Consider the following 8,142-nt stretch of genomic DNA (forward strand, 5'->3'; position numbering starts at 1 on the left):
ACCTCTGGTACTTTCTTGACTGGGCTGACCTTGCAACTCCCGTGGCCTCCAAGGGGCCTTCTCGGTTGAATCACACTTGTTCTGAGTCTCTAGGTCATGCCGCATAGTTTGTAGCCCACTAAAAACTCCATTTCATCCATTTTCATCGTCTGGCTGAATGCTCCTGCTTTAAAATTGTTTTCCCTTCCAGGGTCTGGTAGGGGTGCGGCTGGAGAGTGTGGAAAAGAGAAATGCTCGCTGCGCTCACTGTGCTACAGTGAACATCAGAGAAACACGGGTTCCATTTTCTTCTTTACCATTTTCTGAAGTTTTTTCAGCGAGTGAGTATTGCTTTTAGAAACAGAAGAATGCCCACTAACATGCCACTGTTTGACCAGAAAAGAAGACAAAAATGGGTGGCATCCTTCTCAGATGATTTGCCTACCATCCTGGCCAGTGTGGTGGGGCTCACACATGTAACGCCCCCTTATGGAACCCAGGTGTCCCTGGGTTTCCCTAACTTGAGAGGCCGCCCCAGGAGCACATGGCAGCCTGACCTTGCTTTGGGTCTTTACTAGAATCTGCTGTTTCGTTGCACTTTGCTCTTTAGTCTTTGCAAAGTCGATGGCTGAAAATCTCGTTTGCCATTTTGGGGGGCGACCCTGAGTTCGTAGTTGAACAGTGATCCACAATAGCATGCATTATTGTCTCCAACCAGGCTGACAGCATCAGAACCTGCATAAAGCAAGCCGTTGGGTTTTTGACAAATATTCAGATACACATTTCGAAATACAGTTAATCATTCTGTGACTTAGCCCAAAATAGCTTTGCATGGTAAAATTCAGTAGAGGTATATGTTATGTTTATCACTGCAAACGTAGAATGCAAGAACAGTTGATGACTGAGAGCTGTTAATTTCGGGGGCAAATTTAAGAGTTTTAAATAGGAAAATAAGTCCCCGTTTCATAAATATTAAGAGTGTGTTGGGTTTCAGTTTTAGAAAGAATGTCATATCCTGTAAAGCCAATGCATACTTATAAATTTGAATATACAAAGCAGAATAATGGAAATTAGATACCACAGTTCTAATCTTTGTAAAATTGTCTGGTGTCCTGTATTTATACTTTCATTTTATTTATTTTTTTAGTAATAGATTTTTTTCCCCAAATATTTATTTAAATCCTAGTTAGTTAACATACAGTGTCATATTGGTTCCAGGAATAGAATTCAGTGATTCATCACTTACATACAACACCCAGTGCTCATCACAACAAATGCCCTCCGTAATACCCATCACCCATCTAGCCCATCTCCCACCCACCTCCCTCTGTCGACCCTCAGTTTTTTCTCTATCGTTAAGAGCCTCTTGTGGTTGGCTTCCCTCTCTTTTTTTTTCCCTTCCCCTATTTCATCTGTTTTGTTTTGTAAATTCCACACATGAGTGAAATCATATGGCATTTGTCTTTGTCTGACTTATTTCGCTTAGCAAGATATGCTCTAGTTCCATCCATGTCATTGTAAATGGAAAGATTCATTCTTTTTCACGGGTCAGTAATATTCCATCTACATATATCGCATCTTCTTCATTAACTGCTCGATGGACATTTGGGCTCTCTCCATAGTTCAGCTGTTGTTGACAATGCTGCTATAAACATTGGGGTTCTTGTGCCCCTTCGGATCTGTATTTTTGTATTGTTTGAGTCAATACCTGGTAGTGAAACTGCTGGGTCATAGGGTAGTTCTGTTTTTAACTTTCTGAGGAAACTCTATACTGTTCTCTAGAGTGGCTACAACCAGTTTGCATTCCCACCAACAGCGCAAGAGGGTTCGCCTTTCTCTGCATGCTCACTAACACCTGTTGTTTCTTGTGTTACTAATTTTAGCCATTCTGACAGGTGTTATGTGGTAGTTCATTGCGGTTTTGATTTGTATTTCCCTGAAGATGAGTGGTGTGGAGCATCTTTTCGCGTGTCTTTTGGCCATCTGGATGTTTTCCTCGGAAAGATGTCTATTCCCGTCTTCTGCCCATTTCTTCACCGGATTATTTGTGTTTTTGGGTGTTGTGTTTGATAAGTTCTTTATAGACTTTGCATACTAACCCTTTATCTGCTATGTCGTTTGCAAATGCCTTCTTCCATTCAGTAGGCTGCCTTTTTGTTGACTGTTTCCTTCACGGTGCAGAAGTTTTTCATCTTGATGAGGTCCCAATAGTTCATGTTGGCTTTTGTTTCCATGCCTGGTTTCTTTGATCTGTTCTGCTGTCTTTTTTACTTCTATGTCATGGATTTCTGTTTTAATCGTTATTATTTTCTGTTTGGGGCTGTATTTGCTCTTCTTTTTCCAGCTCCTTTAGGTGTAAGGTTAGGTTGTGCATTTGAGAATTCCTTCCTTCTTTAGGAAGGCCTGGGTTGCTATAGTTTTCCCTCTTATGACCACCTTTGCTGTATCCCAGAGGTTTGGCACTGTCGTGTTTTCATTCTCATTGGTTTCATGTGCTTTTTAATTTCCTCCTTAATTTATCGGTTAACCCATTCATTCTTTATTAGGATGTTCTTTAATCTCCAAGTATTCGTGATATTTCCAAATTTTTTCTTGTGGTTGATTTGAAGCTTCATAGCATTTTGGTCCAAAAACGTGCGTGGTAGGATCTGGATCTTTTTGAACTTGTTGAGGGCTGATTTGTGTCCTAGTATGTGATCTATTCTGGAGAAAGTTCCATGTGCACTCAAGGAGAATGTGTATTCTGCTTTAGGATGAAATGTTCTGAATATCTTTGAATTCCATCCGGTCCAGAGGGTCATTCAAAGCCTTTGTTTCCTTGTTGATTTTCTGCTTAGATGATCTCTCCGTTGTTGTAGATGGGGTGTTAAAGTCCCCTACTATTATTGTTTTGTTATTCATGAGTTTCTTTAAGGTTGTGACTAATTGGTTTATATACTTGGGTGTCTTTAAGTTGGGGGCATAAATATTTACAATTGTTTGATCTTCTTGATGGATAGACCCCTTAATTATGATATAATACCCTTCTTCGTATCTTGTTACAGTCTTTGGTTTAAAATCTAGTTTGTCTGATATAATAAGTATGGCTACTCAGGCTTTCTTTTGACTTCTATTATCATGGCAGATGGTTCTCCATCTCCTCACTTTTGGTCTGCAGGTGTCTTTAGGTCTGAAATGAGTCTCTTGTAGGCTACATATAGCTGGGTCTTGTTTTTTTTATCCATTCTGATACTTCCTGTCTTTTGATTGGAGCATTTAGTCCATTTACGTTCCAAGTAACTATTGAAAGATGAATTTAGTGCCAATGTGTTACCTGCAAAGTTGGTGTTTCTGTTGATGTTCTCTGTTCCTTTCTCATCTTTGTTGCTTTTGCTCTTTTTCCCCCCAAATAATCCCCTTTAATATTTCTTATAAGGCTGATTTACTGGTCACGGACTCCTTCAGTTTTTGTTTAGGAAGCTCTTTATCTCTCCTTCTATCCTAAATGACAGCCTTTCTGGATAAAGAATTATTGGCTGCATATTTTCCCCATTCAGTATGTTGAATATATCCTGCCACTCCTTTCTGATCTGCCAAGTTTCTGTGGACAGATCTGCTGTGAACCTGATCTGTCTTCCTTGTTGGTTAAGGACTTTTGCCCCCTTGCTTCTCTCAGGATTTTTTCCTTGTCTGGTATTTTGTGAATCTGACTGTGATATGTCTTGGTGATGACCAGCTTTTGTTGAATTGAATGAGAGTTCTCTGTACTTCTTGGATCTCAATGTCTGTGTCCTTCCCCAGATTAGGGGAGTTTTGAGCTATAATTTGCTCAGATCAACCTTCTTCCCCTTTTTCAATCTCTCTCCATCTTCTGGGACTCCTCTAATACACATGTTATTATGCATTAAGGAGTTACTGAGTTCCCTAAGTCTATCATCGTGATCCGCTATCTTTGTTTCCCTCTTCTTTTTGGCTTCATTATTTTCCATAATTTTACCTTCAGTGTCACTAATTTGTTCTTCTGCTTCATCCACTCTCATTGCTGTGGTGAAGTTTGCATCTCAGCTATCACGTGTTTATTTTTGGCCTGACTAGATTTTAGTTCTTTTATCTCTGCCATACGGGATTCTCTAGTGTCCTCTGTGCTTTTTTTCCAAGCCCTGCTAGTATCCTTATAATCATTGTTTTAAATTCTAGTTCACACACCTTAGTTATGTCCGTATTGGCTTAATCCCTGGCCGTTACTTCATCCTGTTCTTCTTGAGGGGTGAATGCCTCCATCTTCTCATTTTGTCCAGAAAAAAAAAGATAATAAGACAAAAACCACTAGGTCAGAGGTGTGTTTTGGTCTGCTTATTAAAAGCTAGATCCAAATATATATATGAATTTTTTAAAAAGAATAAAAAATAAAAATAAAAAGGAAGCTAGATCCTATTTCCCCTAGAGCGGAAGCTTTGCAGCACTCTACGATCAGTCGACCTGGTGCATGAGACGGGTTTGTGCCGGTCTTCTGGGGGAGGGGGCTGTTGTGCCGATTCTAAGGTGGTGTTGCCCTCGTAGAGATGCACCTGCAGGGCACAGGGGTGTGGATCTTGGTGTAAATGGCTCCGGTCTCCACTTGGTGGTGCTGTTTTACTCACTGAGGTTGGTCAGTGCTGATGGGTTGGAGGAGGGCAAAATGGCATTTCCCCACTCTCTTATCCCTGAAGGGTCTGTGCCTGCCACTCTTTAGGAAGCCCTCACGGATGGGAAAGACTCACCCCTCTTGTGTCCGCGGCTTCTGTCGGATCCCTGCCTTCACCCCGCCTGCGTCCACGCTCTTTTCCTGCCGGGTGGCACCGTCTTTTATCTCAGGCACATGGCAAGGTCTCAAAACTCCCAAGTTTTAGGGACTTGTGGCACACGGACCTGCACTGATACTCTGGAGGGAGGGTCTCACTGTGCTTTTCTGTTCGCCGGTCTGTCCCAGGAAAGCGGTCGTGTGACCGTGAAGCAGTTCAGAGTTTACGGTAAAACTCAGCCAAAAGCTGGCACCAAGGCTGCCCGCGTTCCGCCAGCATGCCCCTTCCTACACTTGAGAACGGTGCAGCCCGTCCGCGCTGCCACTTTTGTCCCCGGGGAGGGCTTGCCACCGAGCCCCAGTGCACTCCGAACAGGGCAACTGTTTCTCCCCACGTGACCCGGGGGATCCTCAGACCAGCTGCCCACTCCCAGGTCACCACCCACCTTCCCCACGGCAGCACCCTTGCCAAGCCAGGCATGACCCCGGCGATGGTGGACTTCTGAAACCTGAGAGTTTATGTTCTGCTGGGGATAGTAACTTGTGGTGGTCTCTGTAAGCAGGGCATCCCCCCCCCCACCCTGCAGCGCCCACAGTGCGTATCTCCCCCCAGATCAACTCTCTGCACCTCCTGCCTTCCACGAGATGGTCACTTTTCCACTTCTAGATGCACAGTTTTGTTCTGTCCTCACATTGATTCCTTAAGCGTTCAGAATGATTCTGATGAAATTTATTTATTTATTTATTTATTTATTTATTTATTTATTTATTTTAACGTTTATTTATTTTTGAGACAGAGAGAGACAGAGCATGAGCAGGGGAGGGGCAGAGAGAGGAGGAGACACAGAATCCGAAGCAGGCTCCAGGCTCCCAGCTGTCAGCCCAGAGCCCGACACGGGACTCGAACCCACGAGCCGCGAGATCATGACCTGAGCCGGAGTCGGCCGCCCACCGACTGAGCCACCCAGGCGCCCCTGATTCTGATGAAATTTAAAGTGGGGTTTGTGAGGAAACGGCCAAGAGAGAATCCTTGAGGCATTTTGGGGGCCAAAAGGTGGTCTTATCATAGCAGGGGGACAGGACCCGTGGGCAGAAATGGCTGCGCTGGGATTGGGAAGAGTGAACCCGATTATATACTTTGAAGTTTGTGGAGGGAGAGGGCATAGAGAAAAAGTCAGTTTCCAAGGAATCTCTGGATGCTGAGACCGAGGTCTTACAGGACCCTGAGGATTTAGCTATTGTCAAGGCAAGGTTGCTTTTAGTTTTTAATGACATGGAAACATCAAGGCATTAAGGCAGCCAGAAACTTCTTGAGGGATGTTAGGCACTGCAGGTCTCTGGAAACTATCAGTGGGCTGCAAGTCTTAAGGGGATTTAATTTAAACTACATTCTTCCTGCCTTTGTTTCCCTCAGCAGTTTGATATTTATCTAGTTGTGTTTGAGGGAGGAGGCAAGCTTAGGGTCCCCCTATTCCCCCGCCATCTTACCTCCTCTCCTCATGAACCTTATACTTTTAAATAAAACAACAGTGAAGCACAGTATTTTTAGCTTTTTTAATTCTATTTAAGTCCTGAATTTGCAGTACGATTTTAATTTTGCCTCCAAAATCATATATGGAAGATAAACTATTTTTAATCCGTATCTAATGAAGAATGTGAATAGACGAAAGTGTTAGACAAAAAAATAAGGTATTTCCCTCAAGATCTTTTTTTGCTTCTCTGCCAATCTCTGTCTCTCATGTGAGAAGTGAATACCCACCTGGCATCCCACACGTGTGACGGCCGCAGCCACCCAGCAGCTGCGTAAGCGTCCCTCCTTTGAAATGTCCCGTATTTAAATATGAACACCGAATAGTTAATAATAAAATTCCAGCGTTGTTAACGTTTTCAAGCAAGATTTTACTTTCAGTAGCCCAGAAACATAGTCTAATGGTATTGGACTTACAGCATTAACTTCAGTTGAGTATTTTAGCTTTCACCTGTTGGGTATTTGATCAAAATGTGTTGGAGCTGCACCTCTGTTCGTTGACATTATTTGAATAAAATGAATTAGAACCGACTGAATGAAAAACATCAATTCGTGGTAAGTAGTAAGGATAAATACCAGTCTGTGAATTTTCTGATTCCATTTGTAGATGTATGCAGCCACGCTGGGTTATGTTACAACAAGCATTTCTGATTGAGGGTCATGGTGAAGACTTTGAAATCCCTTGAACCGGGGTGCCTGGCAGAGCACGGGAGAATAGGCAGTAAATTCTGGAATTGCGAGCAAAGTTAGTGACGCCCAGTTTGGGGATTTATTTATTTATTTTTTGTAAGGGACGGCACGTGTGCGACCTGCACAGTTAATGGGAAATACAGTAGCATTAGAAGTTAAGCATATGTGGGAGGAAGGTAGGAATCAAAAGCGAGATCACGGTGCCCAGGTGGCTCCGTCGGTTGAGCATCCGGCTTTTGATTTCGGCTCAGGTCATGATCCCAAGGTCATGGGATCAAGTCCTGCGTCGGGCTCCGCACTGAGCGAGGAGCCTGCTCAAGATTCTCTCGCGCCCTCTGCCCCTTGCTCCCCTCTAAACATTTTTTTTTCAATAGTGAAGTGATATAAGATGGCCAGGAAAAATTGGAGAGGTAAGAACATAGGGATCGTGTTAGCTAATAATAGGGCTAATGATGATAATATGCCATATTTCTCCACATTTCTGGTGGTTAGCACAGCAGTTTCTCCTGTGTTTATTCTAGCGTAGTTGATTCTTACAACAGCCTAATGGGAAGGATGGAGTGGGCATTGATAGCCCCATGTTGTAGATAAGGAAAGATTCAGTGACTTCCTTACAGATCCACAGCTGGGAAGGAGTACACGTGTGTCTTCCTTTCAAATGCCTTATGATTTTGTGCTCTTAGGAACAGAAGAGACCAGTTGAGAAGTGAAGGGTAGCACCCAGGTGTCCGGGGAAACTGAGCCCGACACGCGCGCTCCGGCTCTCGGTGCTCCCCGAGGCACCGTTTCGGATTCATGCCTGCTGTGTGCCTGGGGGACCATCCAGAAGCGAACTTGCCCTCCTCATTCTCCAGGGTGTCCGAGGAAGGAGACAAGCCAGGCGTAGAAATAAGAGGGGTGGCAGGAGGGCGGAAGAGCGGCCTCCGAAATCTCGGAGGCGGGGGCCGCCTTGGGTGGGCGAGCTTGAACTCTGAGTTCGGTAGATGCGGTTGGAAGTTCATGGCGATGATTTTGCTGTTTTCTGACTCTAATAGAAATTTTCAAGAATTGTCTCTGTTTCATCGTTTACAAAGGACTTTCACACTTAAGTATCTCATGTGTTCATCACAGGAAACTTTGGGTATGTTTTATAGATGAGGAAACTGAGGCTTAGTGAGGCTAAATAATTCATTCACATGTGGATTGT

Source organism: Lynx rufus, unplaced genomic scaffold (genome assembly GCF_022079265.1).
Source record: "Lynx rufus isolate CCGP_SWC_20201006 ecotype Redwood Valley unplaced genomic scaffold, mLynRuf1.p SCAF_31, whole genome shotgun sequence".
Classification (NCBI taxonomy): domain Eukaryota; kingdom Metazoa; phylum Chordata; class Mammalia; order Carnivora; family Felidae; genus Lynx; species Lynx rufus.